The sequence below is a fragment of the Sinohyriopsis cumingii genome, unplaced genomic scaffold (assembly GCF_028554795.1).
Source record: "Sinohyriopsis cumingii isolate HCF-2022 unplaced genomic scaffold, ASM2855479v2 utg001870l, whole genome shotgun sequence".
Lineage (NCBI taxonomy): Eukaryota > Metazoa > Mollusca > Bivalvia > Unionida > Unionidae > Sinohyriopsis > Sinohyriopsis cumingii.
This window is the reverse complement of record NW_028316076.1, coordinates 782,653-807,444: the sequence shown is the minus strand read 5'-3', so window position 1 is coordinate 807,444 and position 24,792 is coordinate 782,653. Positions and strand designations below refer to the sequence as shown.

Genomic DNA, 24,792 nt, shown 5'->3' with positions numbered 1-24,792 from the left:
AGTCCATCCATAACATTACTTCATTCTAGGGTAAATTTTCTCAAAGGTTTCTCATTTCTTGGTACTGTACTTTTACCCTCTTGACGTGGTTTCTGAATTCTGACGTTTGACTGTCCATCAAATGAATAAAATCGGTTTTAGCTACAGCTTCATCAACTTCTTTCCATCTTGACTTCTGCCCTTCTACTACCTTTTTCCATTGAGTGTATTTAACCATATCTGGGAGACCGGTTTCAAGTGTTTCTTTCAGTTTTTCATTCGTGTCCTGTTCTTTAATGAAAGCATCTGGACTTTTTGGAAGATTTAGACCTAATGACCTCATTGCTTTAAGTTTCAAAGCCATATTTTGATGTCGTGCGCATAAACAGGTTCTTCTAGATGCAAAGTTAGCTAGCAACAAATATTTCGGTCTTGACTGGTAGAAACGAGCTCGTGACACCTTGATATCAGGATTCTCTAAGCGAAATTTGTCATGAAGGTTATGCATATAGTCGGATAAAATTCTCTTTTGATGCTCGATGTTTTCAATCACCACTACATCACTCTTCTTTTTGCTGACAAGTACTGAGCTGTTATCTTCTCTCTCCAGGAAACTTGTTACTTGTAAATTTAGATTCTGTTTAGATGCTTGTTTCTTTGTAAGCGTGGTTATTTTGACCACCTGTTTTCTGTGTATGCCAGTTCTTCGATGTAACTCAGACATGAAGCGATACTTTCTAGCGGTATAAAATGGGAGCTTCTTGAAAACACTTTTTTTAACTGAAGCCACAGATTCTTTTAAATCTTTTGTGATGCAGTTGGCAAAGAAAAGCCTTTTTCGAAGTATTTTTCTTCCTGATGGTGTGAGTTTAAGTCTATTAAGCAGTGCATTTGTTTTGATCGTGGTGTCATACGTGAGCTAGGAACTGAGTTTTCGTCTGTTTCAAGAGTTGTGTCTAAGTCTGCATCCGAAGAGTCATGAGTTTTTGTACTTTTTGCTCTTCGTCTTTCTATTCTCTTTTGAATACGTTTGTTGCACTTGCTTAAATCTACGTTTTTCTGTTCTAACTCTTGAATTTTCCTCTGTGCATTCTTGAGTGAGCTTTTGTACCGTTTTCTTAAGCCTTTTCCCTTATTATGTCCAAACGATGGAAACTTCACCAATATTGTTGTCTTTTCATGACTTCTTGTTGATGTACCTGGACCATCTTCTATGTTATTCACAGGGGTCATTTGGGAAATCTTCTTTTTCAAATAATGTCTCTTTACTCTCTGGTTTACTTCTTTTTTCCTTCTTTTATGTGCTATCTCGCCAAGGTTTTCAACTGGAACATATGACTCCCTTTTTCTTTTTCTCTCCTTTTCCATGAATGCGTTTAGATTCTGTTCTTTTTTTCGCTCTCTCCATCTCTTTTGTCGTTCTGCATTTGACAGTGGCATGGTTAACTGAAAAAATACAAGAAGTGTTTTTAACCTTTTAACATCCGTAACGAAAGCAATTTGCATTTTTTTCTATTACTAATATAATAATATTAGAATTGAGTGGAAACGGTGATAATTTTATTTCTAGTCTCGATCTCTTGTTCAACGATTTTAGTTTTTTTTTTCTTTTTTTAGGAGGGGGGGTAACATTGTGTGTTTTATCTTTGATAAGCCATACCTCAACATCAAGAATCATCATAGAACACTGGTCTGTAGACACGATGTTAACTTACGCCCATTTTATAATTTACACATGAATAGCTTAAATTTAAAGTTATAGAAGTGACAATTGAAAGCATAACATGTAAAAGAATACAAAAACCATATAAAAAATATTTCAATTAACTTCCATAACGGAATCGGACATGATTTTCGATTGGGCAAAAATTCACTCTATACCGACAACATGCAGACGATTTTTTTAAGTTATAATCAGGTCGTATTTGGGATGAAAATCAGTTGTATTTGTCTTTTCTACTATTAAAATCAAGTTTCTGGCATGCTTTTTCACTAGTACACAAAGAACTTACCTGAAGAAAACAACAAGTAGCTCTAAATTATAGTAAAAATCGTTGATAAATGATGTCTGCTATATTCGATAATCTTCCGGTGAATCGTGAAAAATAACCACCAAGTACAAGTCTCGATCCGGTATCGACTTCTGATTCCGGAAAAAAAACCGTTACGGAAGTTAAAAGTTACGGAAGTTAATATTTTATATTTAAAATTGAACTATTGGTTACAGACATCGATAATGTCTTCGTTGAATAGTTTATATTAAAGATTTCCAGCGCTTGCAGTGAAACTCGCCTAATATTTACCGTTTAAATTTACCATTTCACAGAGATAGTTGTTACGGAAGTTAATGTCTTAAGTAAGACATCCTTTTTTTATATTTCATTATCTTCTTAGCAGAAAGTTTCCAACTATTTCTTTTCGACAGAACTAAGATCAGAGCTAACGGTTTTCTGTTTTTAGCTTACAAAAAACCCGATAGTTGTTTTCGATTTAACTAAACGTTTTGGTATATACATAAAAAGGTTACGGAAGTTAATGTAATTTTTGCGACTAGGTTTAAATCAGCATAAAACATAATCGATGTATTTATTGCTTGAGATCGTGTCTTCTTTCAATCAAGCAAAACAACAAAATATAGAAATATCGAAATATAGAGAGAAAAGCACCAACACAAAAAAGTGTCAAGGATTCAAAAAGTGGATGCATGCATAGCGACACATTACTTTACGTGTAAATTAGATTTTCATTTTTGATATATTTTCACAATTAAAAAGGTCTAGATACCTTTATTTAAATTGAAATGAGAAAAAACGTGTTATAGTATATATCAAAACAGAAACTAATGGTGTAATGAATTCAATAAACGTTTTACGACTGCAAATTTGTTAACGACATGAATAATCATTAATTGGTCACATTATAGTAGAATGAGTGGTATGCTTCTTATCAGCTGACTAAGGAGGGGGAGAATGGAGTAAACTCGAACTCTTGATTTCTTTTCAACCATAACACAAGATGATTCATTTATTAAGAAACAGCGAATAAAGCCAGTTCATGACCATGACAGTCTTGTTTTTGTCCTAAGCCAAAATATTATCATTGTTTGAAGGTACTGTATGGTATAGGATAATTTCATGTAAGGTCAGGATACACATTAGCACTATGCTATTGGTTCATTATATTATTTCTTCTGATGAGTAAAGATTATATTTGAGTTACCATATGTGAATTTAGTTGCATTAAAGGTTACTACAGCAGAGAAACTATGACTTGATTGTAATCGTGAAATGTAAAAATCTGCAAGGAAAACACTTGCTTGACTTTACACTTCAACCTTCGCGTAATACTTATTTGAAGTGTATTGGTATAAATGGAAGTAAATTGGCTGTCAAGTCGGTGAGGAAAACACTCACAGTGACTTAGACAACTAATAAATTATAAAATAGAAACATAACTTACATTGTTTAGATTGCTAGCATAATCAAGTATTGTTGAATTGAATTTAGAATGTCAAGTCGGTGAGGAAAACACTCATAGTGACTTAGACAACTAGTAAATTATAAAATAGACAAATAACTTATGTTTTATAGATTGCTAGAATAATCAAGTATTGTTGAATTGAATTTAAAATGTCAAGTTGGTGAGGAAAACACTCACACTGACTTAGACATTTTATTTCCCTAAGAACTTTGTTGGACCTATAATTTAAGAAAAAGGAATTATATATTTGTAGTGTAGCAAAACTTTTCTGTATGTATTTAGCTTCATAAAATTAATTAAATAAAGTAAATAAATAAAGAAATGAATAAAAGTATTGGTCTGTGAGGACAACACTCACTTGACCATATAACTGAATTTCAAATAACAAATGATAAAACAATATCTATGTTGCTTGTAAAATAAATTAGAAATGACTAGAATGTGTACAAGTTGGAAGAGAGAAAGGAATTAAAAATAATAACAAAACCTTAAATAAAAATTGATTTGTACTTAAATAAGCTTTATAAAAAAAATATTTACTGTCCAAAATATTGCCTAAAGTTACATAATTCTCTAATAAACTAAACAAAACAAAAATTAAAAAAAAAAAATAAAAAAAATAAAACTCACAATAACTGTGATGTACCTAGTTTGATGGATGCTAGCTGACTGACCCCTCTCAAGCAGCCCACAAAGCCTTATATACTCCCACAAAACCCACAATACCCACAAAACCCACAACGCCCACAAAACCCACAATACCCACAAAACCCACAAAGCCCACAAAACCCACAATCCTTGTTGGAATGTTCAAACCATCATGCGCTAGTATTGCATGTGTATATTTAGTTAATTTTCACAGTGATTATTTATGGAAATTACCAGCTGGATATTTTACACATTGCTACATTGCGAATGAATTGCCATAAGTAAAAATAGAAAAAGAAAAAAAATTCAGATTTGTATTTGGCGGCACATACCGTGTTAGTCTGTCGCTATAGCAATGGTTCGGAAACCGTGTTATGCACTCTTACAATATTACCGAGGTAGACCGCATGAAGAGGAGTCAACAGTTATATGTACCAAATAAACAAAGAAGAGGAAAAACAAACTTAAATGCAATGACGTATACAAATGAAACCCCAGGGACTATAAACACATTGAGTATGTAGTGTACAGTCTTAAGCTGTTAACTAGAAATAGCCATTAATCGAATTATCAAGGATGCCAGCCGCCGGCATGATACTCCCTATTTTCGCTATCACAAAAACACGTAGACTATACCAGCTAACTATTAATCGACAAGTAAACAAAACACAGGATCCTAGAAAATAGTAATGTCAACTCATTTGAGCAATTCACTGCTAATGCACAGATTTATAATTTAAAAAAAGAATCTATACCGAATTGGACGGCTTGTATGAATAGTGTTTACCGTATATATGCATGCATACCTCACTCCCTAAATGCAAGTTATTACAATATATATATATATATATATATATATATATATATATATATATATATATATATATATATATATATATAAAAGAAAATGAAGCCTCCATTTTCTTCTAGGAGGTATTGCTAAATAGAGTTCTTGGTGAATAATTTTGTAATTGGAAAATTATGCAATAAACGTACAGTTGGCTCTTACGAGACAGTCATTTACATTTTAACATAATTCATGTTCTGATTTACTGCTGCTGCTTCTGATGGTGATGATGATGATAGTGATGACGATAATGGTGAATAATTCTTATTTTCAGAATAGTAAGCATACTTAGCCCTGACAGAGTTGTCTTTCCTGATACTCAAAAGGCGTTGCATCCGTTACGACCCGTGTTCACAATATTTATCGATTTAGTTTAGTTCCATTTATGTTTTGGGGGTCATTTAATGCTTTACTATGTTCTTGGTGCCCACATTTTAGCACTTTGAGCCGCGTACTGCTTCTTAACAGTTCTTAGCGTTGTTTACCAAGACCCCTAATATGGCCACGTGACAAACCCACGTTTTACTGGGTAACCATGACGTTGCGGTATAAAATGGAATCGGCGAAGGTGGGGTTAATGGTGCTGTTATTAATGTTGTATTGTAATAACTGGAGAATGTTACAATATACGACATCATTAGTGGTATCCAACACAGGTTATTGATCCATGAAATGAACTGGAGGACAGTTGGTACATTCAAATAAGATCTCAGTTGATCTGAAAACATCTAGCAACATAAAGCCAATTCACGCCAAGTGGCTTATCTGTACACATGACAAAAAAGCACTTTGGTGAGACTGGATTAAAATAGACTTTGGGAAATCGGGACTAATCTGCTGATTGCTTCGTTATCATTTGTTCGTGCAAACATGTATTCAAAAATGGGATTGTTATGTGCTTTAGGAAATACAGAACACAGACAATGCATAAATATGCTTTTAATTCTGTACATCAGTTAGAGTGATTACAATGTTACAGGAGGTTTCATGTTTATGAAGTTTTGCACTGGAATTCAATTGTAAGCAATCAGTTAGTTTTGGTGTTTCTCATGCATGTACTTTTCCTAATTATATTTCACAGTCTCAGCACTATAGATTGCCATGGCATTAAAACAAAGAAGCAGGTGATGCATTTCCATTGCAAAAGATGGGGTCCAGATGGCGGTAAAACTTAACAAAAAATTTAAGTATCAAAGTTATAAATAAAAGTGTGAGAGAAACTTGAAGTATTTTGAAGTGAATCCAAAATAATCTTGATAAAGTTCTATGAAAGTCCAAATAAATGAAAAGTTCCACATAAATTTCAAAACCACAAATGCACATGCCTGCAAAGAATCATGATGTCAAGATGGCGCTGTCAAGAATTCCTGCGAATAATTCACAATAGTTACAGAATATTATAGTCCAAATAATGAGCACTTTGTTTCCCCACAGAACAGTCCAAATTATTGTTTTTCCTCTTGAAGAATATCTAAGTACAATAAAAAACACATCTGCAGACTTACAAGAGGAACATAACAAATGAGGATCAATCCAAAATAGGAATGACTCTTGATTGCTCAGGTCCCTCCTTATATACACGTATATTTCACAACTGACCCAATGTAACAGATCTTACTACTCCATTTATGCCAAAAGTGCATATTTGTGTAACCTAGCCCAATCAAAGGCAAATTACTTTATTCTTCTAGAACTGTTCAAACCCCACCAGCCAATGAGAAACTAACCCAGTCATCATCAGGTCTTATTGTAAAGATTATTAGGAATTGTCAATGCATATGTAAGCATCTATTAATAGATCCTATGTAATTCTACGCTCTTAATATTCCTAAAGCAGACCCTAGTCACATAGGCAAAATTTAACTAAAGATAATCTGTACAATTTACAGCCATGGATACAAATATATTTTTTTATATAGATAAAATCATATACCAGGAGTAAAATAAAATAAAGATATGCATGACACCCACCCACATAAAAAATTGGAACCCCATAAAGTTAATGCATTTCACAGTATTCTGGAAGTAATTTAAATACAAATTTATTCTTAATTATGGATGAAATTGTCTGTTACATAAGAATGTGTCCTTAAAATTGTCCTCTTTACACTTTAGGGAATATTTCACAAGAATGTGTGTTTAAAATTGTGCTTTTACACTTTAGGGAATATTTCACAAGAATGTGTGTTTAAAATTGTCCTCTTTACACGTTTGGGAATATTTCACAAGAATGTGGGTTTAAAATTGTTCTCTTTACACTTTAGGGAATATTTCACAAGAATGTGTGTTTAAAATTGTCCTCTTTACACGTTAGGGAATATTTCACAAGAATGTGTCCTTAAAATTGTCCTCTTTACACTTTAGGGAATATTTCACAACAATGTGTGTTTGAAATTGTCCTCTTTACACTTTAGGGAATATTTCACAAGAATGTGTGCTTAAAATTGTTCTCTTTACCCTTTAGGGAATATTTCACAAGAATGTGTCCTTAAAATTGTTCTCTTTACACTTTAGGGAATATTTCACAAGAATGTGTCCTTAAAATTGTTCTCTTTACACTTTAGGGAATATTTCACAAGAATGTGTGTTTAAAATTGTCCTCTTTACACTTTAGGGAATATTTCACAAGAATGTGTGCTTAAAATTGTTCTCTTTACACTTTAGGGAATATTTCACAAGAATGTGTGTTTAAAATTGTCCTCTTTACACTTTAGCGAATATTTCACAAGAATGTCCTTAAAATTGTCCTCTTTACACGTTAGGGAATATTTCACAAGAATGTGTCCTTAAAATTGTTCTCTTTACACTTTAGGGAATATTTCACAAGAATGTGTGCTTAAAATTGTTCTCGTTACACTTTAGGGAATATTTCACAAGAATGTGTGCTTAAAATTGTTCTCTTTACACTTTAGGGAATATTTCACAAGAATGTGTGTTCAAAATTGTCCTCTTTACACTTTAGGGAATATTTCACAAGAATGTGTGCTTAAAATTGTTCTCTTTACACTTTAGGGAATATTTCACAAGAATGTGTGTTTAAAATTGTTCTCTTTACACTTTAGGGAATATTTCACAAGAATGGGTCCTTAAAATTGTTCTCTTTACACTTTAGGGAATATTTCACAAGAATGTGTCCTTAAAATTGTCCTCTTTACACATTAGGGAATATTTCACAAGAATGTGTCCTTAAAATTGTTCTCTTTACACCTTAGGGAATATTTCACAAGAATGTGTGCTTAAAAGTGTTCTCTTTACACTTTAGGGAATATTTTACAAGAATGTGTGTTTAAAATTGTTCTCTTTACACTTTAGGGAATATTTCACAAGAATGTGTCCTTAAAATTGTTCTCTTTACACGTTAGGGAATATTTCACAAGAATGTGTCCTTAAAATTGTTCTCTTTACACTTTAGGGAATATTTCACAAGAATGTGTGTTTAAAATTGTCCTCTTTACACTTTAGGGAATATTTCACAAGAATGTGTGCTTAAAATTGTTCTCTTTACACTTTAGGGAATATTTCACAAGAATGTGTGTTTAAAATTGTCCTCTTTACACTTTAGCGAATATTTCACAAGAATGTCCTTAAAATTGTCCTCTTTACACGTTAGGGAATATTTCACAAGAATGTGTCCTTAAAATTGTTCTCTTTACACTTTAGGGAATATTTCACAAGAATGTGTGCTTAAAATTGTTCTCGTTACACTTTAGGGAATATTTCACAAGAATGGGTGCTTAAAATTGTTCTCTTTACACTTTAGGGAATATTTCACAAGAATGTGTGTTCAAAATTGTCCTCTTTACACTTTAGGGAATATTTCACAAGAATGTGTGTTTAAAATTGTTCTTTTTACACTTTAGGGAATATTTCACAAGAATGTGTGTTTAAAATTGTTCTCTTTACACTTTAGCGAATATTTCACAAGAATGTGTGTTTAAAATTGTCCTCTTTACACTTTAGGGAATATTTCACAAGAATGTGTCCTTAAAATTGTCCTCTTTACACATTAGGGAATATTTCACAAGAATGTGTCCTTAAAATTGTCCTCTTTACACATTAGGGAATATTTCACAAGAATGGGTCCTTAAAATTGTTCTCTTTACACTTTAGGGAATATTTCACAAGAACGTGTCCTTAAAATTGTTCTCTTTACACTTTAGGGAATATTTCACAAGAATGTGTGTTTAAAATTGTTCTCTTTACACTTTAGGGAATATTTCACAAGAATGGGCGTTTAAAATTGTTCTCTTTACACTTTAGGGAATATTTCACAAGAATGTGTGTTTAAAATTGTTCTCTTTACACTTTAGGGAATATTTCACAAGAATGGGTGTTTATAATTGTCCTCTTTACACTTTAGGGAATATTTCACAAGAATGTGTGTTCAAAATTGTCCTCTTTACACTTTAGGGAATATTTCACAAGAATGTGTGCTAAAAATTGTTCTCTTTACACGTTAGGGAATATTTGACAAGAATGTGTGTTTAAAATTGTTCTCTTTACACTTTAGGGAATATTTCACAAGAATGTGTGCTTGAAATTGTCCTCTTTACACTTTAGGGAATATTTCACAAGAATGTGTGCTTAAAATTGTTCTCTTTACCCTTTAGGGAATATTTCACAAGAATGTGTGTTTAAAATTGTTCTCTTTACACTTTAGGGAATATTTTACAAGAATGTGTGTTTAAAATTGTTCTCTTTACACTTTAGGGAATATTTCACAAGAATTTGTGTTTAAAATTGTCCTCTTTACACTTTAGGGAATATTTCACAAGAATGTGTCCTTAAAATTGTCCTCTTTACACGTTAGGGAATATTTCACAAGAATGTGTCCTTAAAATTGTTCTCTTTACACTTTAGGGAATATTTCACAAGGATGTGTCCTTAAAATTGTTCTTTTTACACATTAGGGAATATTTCACAAGAATGTGTCCTTAAAATTGTTCTCTTTACACTTTAGGGAATATTTCACAAGAATGTGTGCTTAAAATTGTTCTCTTTACACTTTAGGGAATATTTTACAAGAATGTGTGTTTAAAATTGTTCTCTTTACACTTTAGGGAATATTTCACAAGAATGTGTGCTTGAAATTGTCCTCTTTACACTTTAGGGAATATTTCACAAGAATGTGTGTTTAAAATTGTTCTCTTTACACTTTAGGGAATATTTCACAAGAATGTGTGTTTAAAATTGTCCTCTTTACACTTTAGGGAATATTTCACAAGAATGTGTCCTTAAAATTGTCCTCTTTACACATTAGGGAATATTTCACAAGAATGTGTCCTTAAAATTGTCCTCTTTACACATTAGGGAATATTTCACAAGAATGGGTCCTTAAAATTGTTCTCTTTACACTTTAGGGAATATTTCATAAGAACGTGTCCTTAAAATTGTTCTCTTTACACTTAAGGGAATATTTCACAAGAATGTGTCCTTAAAATTGTTCTCTTTACACTTTAGGGAATATTTCACAAGAATGGGCGTTTAAAATTGTTCTCTTTACACTTTAGGGAATATTTCACAAGAATGGGCGTTTAAAATTGTTCTCTTTACACTTTAGGGAATATTTCACAAGAATGGGTGTTTAAAATTGTTCTCTTTACACTTTAGGGAATATTTCACAAGAATGGGTGTTTATAATTGTCCTCTTTACACTTTAGGGAATATTTCACAAGAATGTGTGTTCAAAATTGTCCTCTTTACACTTTAGGGAATATTTCACAAGAATGTGTGCTTAAAATTGTTGTCTTTACACGTTAGGGAATATTTCACAAGAATGTGTGTTTAAAATTGTTCTCTTTACACTTTAGGGAATATTTCACAAGAATGTGTGCTTGAAATTGTCCTCTTTACACTTTAGGGAATATTTCACAAGAATGTGTGCTTAAAATTGTTCTCTTTACCCTTTAGGGAATATTTCACAAGAATGTGTGTTTAAAATTGTTCTCTTTACACTTTAGGGAATATTTTACAAGAATGTGTGTTTAAAATTGTTCTCTTTACACTTTAGGGAATATTTCACAAGAATTTGTGTTTAAAATTGTCCTCTTTACACTTTAGCGAATATTTCACAAGAATGTGTCCTTAAAATTGTCCTCTTTACACGTTAGGGAATATTTCACAAGAATGTGTGTTTAAAATTGTTCTCTTTACACTTTAGGGAATATTTCACAAGAATGTGTGCTTAAAATTGTTCTTTTTACACATTAGGGAATATTTCACAAGAATGTGTCCTTAAAATTGTTCTCTTTACCCTTTAGGGAATATTTCACAAGAATGTGTGTTTAAAATTGTTCTCTTTACATGTTAGGGAATATTTCACAAGAATGTGTGTTTAAAATTGTTCTCTTTACACGTTAGGGAATATTTCACAAGAATGTGTCCTTAAAATTGTTCTCTTTACACTTTAGGGAATATTTCACAAGAATTTGTGTTTGAAATTGTCCTCTTTACACTTTAGGGAATATTTCACAAGAATGTGTGCTTAAAATTGTTCTCTTTACACTTTAGGGAATATTTCACAAGAATGTGTGTTTAAAATTGTCCTCTTTACACTTTAGGGAATATTTCACAAGAATGTGTCCTTAAAATTGTCCTCTTTACACGTTAGGGAATATTTCACAAGAATTTGTCCTTAAAATTGTTCTCTTTACACTTTAGGGAATATTTCACAAGAATGTGTGCTTAAAATTGTTCTTTTTACACTTTAGGGAATATTTCACAAGAATGGGTGCTTAAAATTGTTCTCTTTACACTTTAGGGAATATTTCACAAGAATGGGTGTTTAAAATTGTCCTCTTTACACTTTAGGGAATATTTCACAAGAATGTGTCCTTAAAATTGTCCTCTTTACACATTAGGGAATATTTCACAAGAATGTGTCCTTAAAATTGTCCTCTTTACACATTAGGGAATATTTCACAAGAATGGGTCCTTAAAATTGTTCTCTTTACACTTTAGGGAATATTTCACAAGAATGTGTGTTTAAAATTGTCCTCTTTACACTTTACGGAATATTTCACAAGAATGTGTGCTTAAAATTGTCCTCTTTACACTTTAGGGAATATTTCACAAGAATGTGTGCTTAAAATTGTTCTCTTTACATGTTAGGGAATATTTCACAAGAATGTGTGTTTAAAATTGTCCTCTTTACACGTTAGGGAATATTTCACAAGAATGTGTGTTTAAAATTGTTCTCTTTACACGTTAGGGAATATTTCACAAGAATGTGTGTTTAAAATTGTCCTCTTTACACTTTACGGAATATTTCACAAGAATGTGTGCTTAAAATTGTCGTCTTTACACGTTAGGGAATATTTCACAAGAATGTGTCCTTAAAATTGTTCTCTTTACACTTTAGGGAATTTTTCACAAGAATGTGTTTAAAATTGTCCTCTTTACACTTTAGGGAATATTTCACAAGAATGTGTCCTTAAAATTGTCCTTTTTACACTTTAGGGAATATTTCACAAGAATGTGTCCTTAAAATTGTCCTCTTTACACGTTAGGGAATATTTCACAAGAATGTGTGCTTAAAATTGTCCTCTTTACACTTTAGGGAATATTTCGCAAGAATGTGTGTATAAAATTGTCCTCTTTACACTTTAGGGAATATTTCACAAGAATGTGTGTTTAACCTTGTCCTCTTTACACTTTAGGGAATATTTCACAAGAATGTGTGTTTAACATTGTCCTCTTTACACGTTAGGGAATATTTCACAAGAATGTGTCCTTAAAATTGTTCTCTTTACACTTTAGGGAATATTTCACAAGAATGTGTGTTTAAAATTGTCCTCTTTACACTTTAGGGAATATTTCACAAGAATGTGTGTTTAAAATTGTCCTTTTTACACTTTAGGGAATATTTCACAAGAATGTGTCCTTAAAATTGTCCTCTTTACACGTTAGGGAATATTTCACAAGAATGTGTCCTTAAAATTGTCCTCTTTACACGTTAGGGAATATTTCACAAGAATGTGTGTTTAAAATTGTTCTCTTTACACTTTAGGGAATATTTCACAAGAATGTGTGTTTAACCTTGTCCTCTTTACACTTTAGGGAATATTTCACAAGAATGTGTGTTTAACATTGTCCTCTTTACACTTTAGGGACTATTTCACAAGAATGTGTGTTTAAAATTGTCCTCTTTACACTTTAGGGAATATTTTCTGATTTGGAGACAAATCTTAGGTCTTGACACAGTGTCAATTTAAAATGTAAAATAAACTGCACATTTATTTCAGACTTTCCAATCCCTCTAGAAATATTTCATGTTGACGGTAAACCTCAACAAAACTGACGTAATATTGTATCATGTATCTTCATCAGTTAGCTACATATGCCTTATATGATGAATGTGTGTCACTGTAATGTAAATATAAAACTGACATCTTTTAGTTCTATATAGTGGACACCTGCTCATAAAGAACACTTATGAACAGTTTTCTTCACTTTAATACTTGACCTCCATAAGAAGGCACATTTACAGAAAAGACATCACTTGGTGTTTACTCGATGTGTCCCTTGTAGCCCAATTTCAAGTATTAAGTTTGAGTTTTGTCCAGGGTTCATACAGAATTCTGAATGATAAATTCAAAGACTTTTCCCAAATTTTCAAAGACCACAAACATAGATTTCTAAGACCTATTTTAGCTAACATTTTTGTATACAAGTCATGTTATATGAGAAAACAATGAATGCAAAATGCTACAATATTGTTTAATGATGAAATGAAACTGAAAGGTTTATCAAAAGAAACCAGGAAAACTCTACTACATCTGAATCTAACAACCCAGGACAATTTTATTTGTGATTATGGAAAGAAACTAAAATGTTTGTGTTTATTTCAATTTTCAAAGACTTGTAAAGGCCACAGTGTAATCTGCTCAATTTTCCCACATTTTCAAGGCCTTGAAAGACATTATGAACCATGATGTCTCATCATTCCATAATTTGACTTATGTCAAGGCATATGTAATTGGTGTCTGTGTGCATCATCCACACATTTCAACAAGACTGGAATGAGCAATTGGATTGGATTTATAAAGTTGTATAATGTGACTAGGAAACAACACTCTTGTTTACTACGGTTGTTTATCCTAAGAGACGATATGAAACTGGCATGTCATGTATGGCTGAGAACTTGAAGTGATTAATTCATAACACCAGAAAGGAAGTAGTCAACTCTGCTTATATGGATAGCCTTGGGACTGGACCCAAGCTATGCATATAAGTGGAATTCATGTATAATAATGAAAGAAAAATGGGACCATACTTTTGCTATGCACTTAAGTGATCTATGCAATTAAGAGATATGCATTTAAGTGGAGCTGACTGTACACGATTATCAGTGTGACCATCTTATATATATATATATATATGTATATCAAATTGTAATCTGCCCATGACACATAATAATATTGCTTCAAACTAGGTTACATTTCAGCAGATGGTTATCGCTTCAATCTATACTATCAGTAATGAATTTGCACTGAATAATCATTAGCAAAGTAAGAAAAATAATGACAAAAATACTAATTATCTCCGTTTTCTAAATGACATAAACATAGTACACAATTTCATCTAAATCCTCTCTGCTTTCCCTTTAATATCTCTCTATAACGCATAATGGGCAAAATAACTGGAAATCTGTTGGGGTGTGAGAGAAGAAGAAAACTGAACATGCACCAAGTAATCTACAAGGACCAGAGTCTTCATAACAGTTAGATGTACATGTTCCATGTGATTTTAATACAGTGTTCAAAAAACCTATGATACAAAGTTGCAACAGCCTATCAAGAATATATGGTACATTTCTTGGTTAGGAGAAACACACATTCTGTAATCTATTTAATGCTTACTTCTTTTCTTCCAACTTTATAAAACATTTAAGTTTCCAAAAACAGATTATTTAATATCAAAATGTCTGAAGGCTATCCCCTCCCACCTTACTCACTCACTGATTGGTAAGTCAGCTAACTAATCAACCAACAATGAAATGTAGGGATGGGCAATATATAAACGTGTTTATGGCAAGTCTCCGTAACCCAACAAACCACAATATCTCTCTCCTTTGGTTGGTCCGTCAGGATATCAGTCTTTCGCTAATTCTGGACCACTGCGGGAAAAGCTGTGGGAAAAACCTCACTGTCGTGGATCTTTGCCAGCGTCATGTGACAATGACTCTAAACCTATGAACGATGGTAAATTTTGTAATATGGATCAATGCAAAGGGGACAGATATAAATGGAGGACAGAAACAATTGTATAGTTGGTAGCAATATTAAGTCAAAATAATGACTTTAATAATCAAGTGTAAATACATTTAAATGTTTTAATTACCTCTTGTTGGTTCATCATTTTGCTTAGTTTATATTTCCCACTCATTTATATATGCTAGCTGGAATGTGAGTGGCTACATAGTGTTCAAGTAATTACCCAAGCTGTGTTTGTAGTGCTTTGCTATCTTTATTTAATCCATCTTTCATTTTTAAATCATAAGTCATATAATTATTTAATCAATATGAATGCAAATATAATTTCAATAAATAATAGAAACAACTTGTCAGTCTGCAAGGAAGATTGTTATTAGCCACAATAGGTAAAGAGCTACATTGTGTAACAGACTCGCTAGGTAGGGATGTGGAGATTGCATTTATTCCTTCAATATACAGTTGCCAGAAGTAAATCTTAACTGAGTTGGAAATGCAAATACTGTAGTAAATTTGTATGTGATATATGCAAAATATTGGTATAGTATGTACGCTGTATCTTTGATACCACGTTTAAATTTTGAAATTTTTCATTCAAACTCCTCCTGGGGGCCCTGAGTGGCCGAGTGGTCTTAAGCACTCACCGTTACGTATCACTGCCGTTTCACCTCTGTCTGCATGGGTTTGAGTCTCATGTTCGGCCAATGTGGGTATGTGAGAAAGCATGCCAGTAGCTTCTTGTGGGTCAGTGGTCCTTTCTGGGGTTTTCCGGGTTCTTCCTCCACCAATGATACTGGCCAATATGTATAGCCTATCTTGTGCTGAAAAATAGCATTAGACCCTACAACAACAACAACTCACCCAGCATAATTCTCATTTAATGAAAAATATATACATCTCATGATATATATATGATAAAGCAAACATATGATCTCTATCTCTCTATATTTATATGTTCTGGTTAGGCGTATTCTTACATGTTTTTGGACAGAAATGAATACGGTCATTGACACTGAAAGCTATATCCATCTGGTCGTTGCAGTGAATATGATGGTAGTGAGATCTGGACCATTTTAATTCAGAAACAATTATATATTACAAGTGTTGTACTGAAAATCCCATGTCATTACCACCATTCCTGCAAGATGTTTCATATTACTCTCAAAGCAGTCATATCGTAAGTCTGATCAACACCATTTTTATTCATGATAAATAACATTGTATAATTAATTTTTCTGTGAAAACTCCATGTTGTTACAACAACCTATTTAGGAAAAGTAGCTATAACAAGATTTTACAGATGGCCACCTTGGCCAATTAAATTTGAGGTGTGATAATCTTCATTTTCAATTAGGGCCAACAAGATATTATTTGAAAGTTTGTAGTGGGAACATCAGTCTTGTACGACAGAGCCATGTCAACATTTTCAAAATGGCTACCATGGCAGCCATAGTGGAGGTATGATCTGGGCCATTTTTATCATAAGAAAACTTTTAGAGAAAAACCAGTGTCATTACAAACATCAGTTAAGGAAAAGTTCAGATGACAGTATAGTGAAGACCAGCTGAAAATTATAAAATGTCTTTAGTGAAAACCGCATGTTAAATATGACAATCCTTTCAGGGGGACTAGTGACAAGATTTTGTTATTCCCTAAAGTGTAAAGAGGAACATGTAGAATTTCTAATGAATGTCAAATAGGCACTATTTTATTACTGTCCAAAATCGACATTCTGAGAAGTATAATAGTGCAAAAAGATTTTAAGTCGATTTGAGCATTTGTCCATGTATAGCAAAAACAAGATTTTTAAATGACCGTTTTTCTTTAGGACCAACTAGACTTGGAATGAAAGCATGTATTAAGTTTAAGGACAATTTTTGGAGGAGAAGCATTAACATAGGTTAACAGACCATGAGGCCATACTTAAACACTGACCAGAGCCTTAGGAAGATCTCGTATTATATAATCACTACATGTCAACAATGTGGCAGTTTATAGTCATGTCTAGCACTGGGGCATCATGCTGCAGACATGTAGCATCATGTCCCACCCAGTCCCATTATCCTGACACCAGGCTGACCAATCCTAACACTAACCTCTTACTGCTGAGTGCCTAGTGAGGCAGCTGTTAGTAGTATTTTTTAAACGTCTTTGCTATAACTTGGCTGCAGTTTGACCTGAGGAGAATTTCTGAGACAGTGCAGAAGTGTAAGCAGTGCATAACATAAATAAATGCAGCGCATCCTTTATCAATTAAGCTAACCCAAGCGGCATCTCCTGTTCAGTGTGTCATACACAGTTAATTCCGAGTACCTTAGCCTAGCAATGGCTGCAATATCTGATGTCAGATCAGCATCATTTGCAGGCAATATTGTCAAGTGGTGATTGAAAAAGTTGGTTTAATATTTTTCTCAAGTTTTAGTTACCTGTGGTTATATCTGGAGACAGACCTGCATCACCTGTATAAAGGTGAAATGTCATCATGTCAGGATGACTTATGTCAAATTTGAGCAAATTCTGTAAGCGGTTTCTCTGAGGAAGTCATTTGCTAACATTTTAAAACAGTATAAACAATGGTCACTGCCTTGATTTCCGCTGAACATCAGTTGAAGCCAAGTCTTTGCTCTGGAAAGACCATTTTAGTTTCGAAGAAAGGGGGGGTAAATGCTTGACAACTCGTCTTATTCTGATTTGTGGTATAGAAAAGGACACTAATGCCATTCCTTGCTTTACTTGAAACAAACTAATCTTGTGATGACTATAACTCCATAAAAATAAATGGCCAGTCCCCTACAGTACATGTGCATCAGAACTTAACTAGTTGAGAGTTACGTACATGTATATTCAATCTCGTAACTGGACCATTACTGCTTAAGGACAAACATGTGGTTTGCATTTAAGTATAAATTCAGTGTTTTCTTTCTTGTTGTTTGTGTATTTCAAAAGAAACCTGCTGCTATCTGGAATTTAACTGTCCATACCTAAGAGGATTACTTTTCATGTTTAAACAGTGGGATCAATTTACACTGTTCATGAGAAGCTCAACAAGGTGGGCCTCTCATCAAGTCAATCATAAGTTTTCTAAATGTACAAGAATTTAAAAATTAATTTCTGTTGTCCAGATATATATATATATATATATATATATATATATATATATATATATATATATATATGACTGAAATAAAGATCACTGATTGGTGAAATGGTATTTGATTGTTAATGATTTGTGATGTCTCTGTCTTTGCATTAGGTGGTCTTCATTGATTGGCTGTTCAAATGTCAATCAACAATGCTGATCATCCTCTCCTTGGTGGTGATGCCAATGACATGATGTCTGAGGCGTGATTTGAACTGTAAGTATTTTACTTCTCCATGATGAAGCATTATCACAGAGCAAAAGTGGAGGGGATTAAGTCTCCCACTGTACTGTATCTAACAGCTATGATACAAGTCTTGAAAACTTTCTTGCAGGAAGAAGTTCATTATGTCCACAAAGAAAAAAGCATTATAGCATGATAGCCATTACAAAGAAAGCATAAACTGACAAAACTTGAATTTCTAGTATTATTTAATTCAATGTTGAAAATCATTTCAGTTAGTGATATGCACTTTCTTTGTGACTCTTGAAGACGGTTGGTCCCTCAAAAATCATACTGATGATACCTTATCCAAATAATGAAATTTCTAAAAATAATTATAAAAAAACATTTGCATTATATCTAACTGACATATTGTGGTTCAAGGATTAAAATCTTGCTTTAGCAGATTACAAAATTCAGTTAACATTTAACCTCACCCTTACATATGTCAAAATATGTTATGTTTTAATTGCATTTAGGTAAAATGAAACGGAGATGGAGAAAGCATGCTTCTGACCATGATGCTCAAAAAAAGATTAGTCTGTATGAAAATAGCTACTCATAAATATGGACAGCCAAACCTTGGCACATAAATGAGGAACTCTGAATAAAAGAAGCAATGCTTCTCATAGTTTTTGAACAAAGGCTTCAGTAATCTCCGAGTTTCTGTTCAGTCCACCAGTTATGCTGAATGAGTCTAATATAATACAGCATGAAATATGAACACTGACAAACTACTTTCTTTAATAAGTATTATTTCTCATTTGGAAACTACAAGATTTACATAAAATGTTATTATAGCAACTGATAAAATATTACAAAAGAGTTTATTTTTTCATATCTACCTTATATATTTGTTTATAACTCTTGTCCAGCTGGAAATCAATACAGATAATGTGCGGGCAAATCAAGGTTTATGTTGATTATTCCTAACAAACTTCATAGACCCACTTTATCTGATGGCAGATTGGGGTCTCTGCAGTTTGTAGTCGGTTCCAACTTGCAAGCAAATATATGCAGTACATTGCATATGAATTATTAGTTGGTTGACTCCAGAAATGAAAATGGTAATTGATCTCATCGTGTTTCATCGCCACCGCCAACTCAACCTTTAGTTTTCTGGCGGTTTTGGGGGCAAGATTATTACTTCTGTCTCTATGTATTTTCGACACAGTAAAAGAATGTTACTTTTTGGTCTCTGAAAACAAAGGGTAAAGGCAGAACATAAGGTAATCCTCTGAAGTCCCAAATGCTTGATACTGGGTGAACTTTCAGAAGTCCCAAATGCTTGATACGGGGTGAACTTTCATTAGTCCCAAATGCTTGATACAGGGTGAACTTTCAGAAGTCCCAAATGCTTGATACGGGGTGAACTTTCAGAAGCCCCAAATGCTTGATATGGGGTGAACTTTCAGAAGTCCCAAATGCTTGATACGGGGTGAACTTTCAGAAGTCTCAAATGCTTGATACGGGGTGAACTTTCAGAAGTCCCAAATGCTTGATACGGGGTGAACTTTCAGAAGTCCCAAATGCTTGATATGGGGTGAACTTTCAGAAGTCCCAAATGCTTGATACGGGGTGAACTTTCAGAAGTCCCAAATGCTTGATACGGGGTGAACTTTCAGAAGTCCCAAATGCTTGATACGGGGTGAATTTTCAGAAGTCCCAAATGCTTGATACGGGGTGAACTTTATGACAGTAGAGATGTACATAACTAATCCCTGTATATCTTCCTCTCCTTCTGCAGTGCTGTAATTTTCTACCTTTTTAACATGGTATTTGACTTTTTACCTTTTTAACATGGTATTTGACTTTGTACCTTTTTAACATGGTATTTGACTTTGTACATTTTTAACATGGTATTTGACTTTGTACCTTTTTAACATGGTATTTGACTTTTTACCTTTTTAACATGGTATTTGACTTTGTACCTTTTTTAACATGGTATTTGACTTTGTACCTTTTTAACATGGTATTTGACTTTGTACCTTTTTAACATGGAATTGACTTTGTACCTTTTCAACATTTGACTTTATACATTTTTAACATGGTATTTGACTTTGTACCTTTTTAACATGGTATTTGACTTTGTACCTTTTTAACATGGTATTTGACTTTGTACATTTTTAACATGGTATTTGACTTTGTACCTTTTTAACATGGTATTTGACTTTTTACCTTTTTAACATGGTATTTGACTTTTTCCTTCAATAACAATATAAAGATCATGATTTCTTTTAGTTTGTGGTACATTGCATTCACTTATTGTTTTGAAAAATGTGTCCCATCCCCCATTCCCCCATAAAATATTGCATGCTGTGAATAATATATTTTAAAGGAACAATTATAGTGTGCAAACATAGCTGTGTCCGTTAAGTCTGAGAGTGCATATAGTTCTAAGACACATATGAGTGTCAATTAAGTCTGAGAGTGCATATAGTTCTAAGACACGTATGAGTGTCAATTAAGTCTGAGAGTGCATATAGTTCTAAGACACGTATGAGTGTCAATTAAGTCTGAGAGTGCATATAGTTCTAAGACACATGAGTGTCAATTAAGTCTGAGAGTGCATACAGATCTAAGACACGTATGAGTGTCAATTAAGTCTGAGAGTGCATATAGATCTAAGACACGTATGAGTGCCAATTAAGTCTGAGAGTGCATACAGTATGTACTGGCAGCCTCCCTTAAGACGTGTAGCACTTTCGACAGAGCAACGTAAAAACGATCATCTTCTACCAGCTATATCGTCATTGTTAGATGAACCACCAGTATTACAATTTATGCTGAAATAAAGTTCATTTCTTGCTCTTTTTAACTGTTTGTTTGGTTTGTTGATAAAAATAAGAGAATGAACAGTAATTTTCATCTAAAAAAAACACAGTTTCATTGTTGGGCACGATTCGGTCAGCTGACCGCCTCGCAGTGAAAGCAAGAAATATTGCCTTCGCTAGGGAAATTCCATTTAAACTCTGAAGTCACCGGGTCAACACCTAAAAATAGCACCACATGGTAGAGCAGGGAACAGCCTTTATTTTCATATAAGTTTGAAATATGTATGTTTAAATTAACTTTTCTTGGTAAGCATTCAAAAAATAGGTTCATTTTCCCGGCTAAATATCTCGGCCATTTTTAAAAATTGATATATGATACCTATATAAGCTGGAAAGCCCAATTTTCGCTGAATTTAATGATATGCATGGCTTCGAGATCTTATTAAAGGCAGCCAATCGCAAGCGTGTAAACCGCAAGGTCATATTCAAATATCTCGAGTCACGCCCTGTGAGGTGATTCCGAATGAAATGGCTGACCTCTCATCGACAGGTGGTCCAGATTTTGGTCTCGTTTGTGAGAAATTGCATAGCACATTGGTAAGTATTGTTTTTCTTGCTTTTCCAAACATTCATGAATATTTTTATGCATTTCTTTTATTTTAATTTTAATGGATTAAATAAGATACTCTTCGATAAAATGCGTGTATACTGCGACAGGAAGTTCACAATTACCGTATTTTAACCTATCTTGCATTCCGAGACTGCGAGAGTGATTTAATTTTAATAAATAGTAACTATCTATATTGATTCGATGAATTAGTAAAATGAGTGAATAATTAATCATTCTGTTCATAAATATTTTGTTTTTTTGCTCATTTTCTCACAGTTATTGGACGCTTATAAACCGGAAGTAGGTTTCTGTTATGATATATTTCTTCGTTCTGTTGTTTTCATCCAAATATTTTTCTTGGTCGAAGTTTTGTTGTTATTTTTAGTTGGTCTCTCTGGGAAATCAACACTTTTATACTGTTATCATACACAAATAGTAATTAATCTCTGTATGTCTGTCTATTTCTTTGCTATAAAAATAAATAAAAAACACATTTCCATCCTCCCAATCTAGCAATCAATCATTCAATGTCATGATTTGGTATTATGTATAAATATATCAAAACGTTTTTTGGTAAAGTAAAATAAAACAAAATATGCTCACAAAGTTAAACATTTAAAATTCTACCACCTGAATATCTCAATCTAGAATATACACAAAAAAAATATTAAAAGTTTGATAATTTTTGTTTGCAATGTTTAAGTTTCAAACTGTGGAAGAAAAAAAATCAGTTTCCCAAATCTTGCACTTATAAATTATTAACTGTGCTGTTTTTCACTTTTACAGAGAATGAAGACTTCCACCGTATGTCTACATGGTTGATTAAAAAGGGCAAAGGGATAAAAATAGCCCTTGAGCATCAAGAGCAAGATGTCATCACCTTCAAGTTTTTTGATCCAGCTCCATCAGCTTAAAAGTAAATTTCCGGTCACTTCTGATCAAATTAAAGAACTTTTTGAAAAGATTTGCTCAGCCTCATGTCAAGATGATTTTAGGCATACAAATTTGCAGAAGGAGATGCATCATGCGCTGACAGCTGCTGCAGAAGCAAATTTAGAATCAATTTCTGAATCAGATGTTTTGTTGTTTCTTAAAGTTTTCCTGCAGTATTTGTTTTATTGAGATTTTGATATTATGCAAAGCTGACTGGGGATTTTCCAAACAGACATGACATTTTGATATTGAATTTGTTATATAACATGAATTTTTATATTTCAATAAAATTTTGTTATTGGTTGTGCAGATTTTACTTTTTTGTGTGGTTGTATGTTGATGTCATGTAAGTTCTGCCCAGGGGGTAGGGAGATGTTTTTTTTTAAATTCTTTTAAATCCACGGAATATTGAATTATTAGATAGATTACAGCAATCTGAACGCAATACACCTTAAATTTTAAAAATTGATAAATAAATGGCCAAGATATTGAATTTTTAATATTTGCGGCTGTATTTGCCGCTGACCAGTTTAGTGAAGATCGTTGTTGATATGATCTAAGAAAGACAACTGTTACTCTCTATTCTGTAGTGGTCTTGAAGGAGTTACCTTCGTGTGTGTTGATTAAACACGTGACTTGTGTTTTCGTCTACGAGCTATTCTTTTGAAGATATCACCACTTATGATGATACAAGCATGCTATCAACATGGTGGCAGCGGTGAACGCATATCCTGATAACGTCTGCAACGTTGATTTTCGCTGGATAAACGCACAGAGTTGAAGAAACTCCGAAAATTTGACCAAGCCAGGTCGTGAAAATAGATCACATTTAATTGAACATTCGTCCCGATTTGATTCGTTCGACATGGCGGACTCGTTAAAGCCACCTGGGACTTTAGATATTACTGAAGGAAACATAAGTGAAAACTTCAAGAGATGGAAGCGACAGATAGAAATATATTTGACCGCTAGTGGTTCCCAAAACAAAGACAAGACAGTTCGAACCAGCATCATTTTACACTGTGCAGGACCGAAGGTAATTGACATTTATGACCAGTTTGTATGGGCAAATCAAGATGACAAAAACGATCCAGACAAAGTTCTGCAACAGATTGAAGCCTACTGTAATCCACGGAGGAATGAAGTTCTTGAAACCCACAGGTTCTGGTGTGTGAAATATGATGACTTTACATCGTTCGAACATTTCCTTACCGAAGTTAGGAGAAGAGCAGAGTCGTGCAATTTCAAAGAAAAAGACAGAATGATAAGAGATAAAATTGTACTCAGCACAAGTGGTAAGCTCCAAGAATTGTTGTTGAGAGAAGATAAACTTGAACTTGACAAGTGTCTTCAAACTTGCCGAGCATTTGAACAGTCAAATAGACATGTGCAAGAAATCAGACAAGACAAAGTTGATAACGTGAAACCACGATCACAAGCAGGTGTATCTGGTACTGGATTGGTAAGACCGAAACTTAAGTGCGGTTTCTGTGGACTGTTTCATGAACGAAGCAAAGAAAAATGTCCAGCCTGGGGAAAGAGATGTAACAACTGTGGTGTAAAGAACCATTTCAAATCATGCTGCAAGAAAGTGCAAACAGTTGACCAAAATGACAAGCCCGAAGAAGCTACAGAAGAAGAATTCTGGCTTAACTACATTGACAGTTCGATCAGTTCAAAGGCAAAAGCCAAAATGATTGTAAATGACTGTGATGTAACATTTCACATTGACACTGGGGCCCAGGTAAATACAATCCAACAGAGATTTGTCCGAAAATCTCAGAGAATACAGAAAGTGTCACATCTCAGAATGTGGAACAAGTCAACAGCGAAATCCTTAGGGGAGGCAACTCTGACAGTGACAAACCCAGTGAACAATGAAACTTGTAACGTAACTTTTGTAATTGTGCCAAATGAGCTAGATTGCTTGCTAGGTTTGAAAGCGGTT

The 24,792-nt window shown here is 33.4% G+C and overlaps 1 long non-coding RNA gene across 1 annotated transcript; it reads left to right on the top strand.

Moving 5' to 3' along the window:
• The first annotated feature begins 18,729 nt into the window (after nt 1–18,729).
• Nucleotides 18,730–23,147, top strand: LOC149771403 (uncharacterized). The gene is made up of 2 exons (XR_016418294.1): nt 18,730–21,898; nt 22,698–23,147. It is a non-coding gene; the product is annotated as an uncharacterized LOC149771403 (long non-coding RNA).
• Nucleotides 23,148–24,792: the final 1,645 nt, after the last annotated feature.